The following is a 512-nucleotide window of genomic DNA, read 5'->3' on the forward strand; positions in this document are numbered from 1 at the left end:
TGCCAAGGATCTTGCTGGGGACAAAAACATTTGAGGGCAGGGGGACAATTGTAGCACCTGCTGGCTTCCAGGTGACCCCGAGACCTGGTCGCTGACTCCACGGAGTAACCTGGTGCCAAGCTCGGCACCTTCTTAAGTTTTTGAGACTCCTTCCTCTGCCTCAAGGACTGCAAGCAGGGGCCTAAAGGGGAAGGAGGCCTCCATCCATCTAGCCAAACCACCGGAGCGAGAGCTGTGGTCTACAGGGCCCAGGGAGGCCTGGCTACCTCCTGCCTCCCCCACAGCAAGGTCAACACTACTTCGCCTTAGCCGCCCTCTGCTCTGCTGACCCCTCCTGGCCTCTCTGCAGGGGCAGGGCAGGCAGCACCTGACCCCCAAACACGGTCTGTAGGAGGGGGAGAAGAGGGCACCAGGGAATGCTGTGAGGGACTTTGGGGTGGGCAAAGGCCGAGGGGAGCCGGTGTCTCTCCTGCCCCATCCCACAGACACTTTCTCTCTTGGGTTCTACCCCC

This window comes from Tupaia chinensis, unplaced genomic scaffold (genome assembly GCF_000334495.1).
Source record: "Tupaia chinensis unplaced genomic scaffold, TupChi_1.0 Scaffold000407_4, whole genome shotgun sequence".
Lineage (NCBI taxonomy): Eukaryota > Metazoa > Chordata > Mammalia > Scandentia > Tupaiidae > Tupaia > Tupaia belangeri.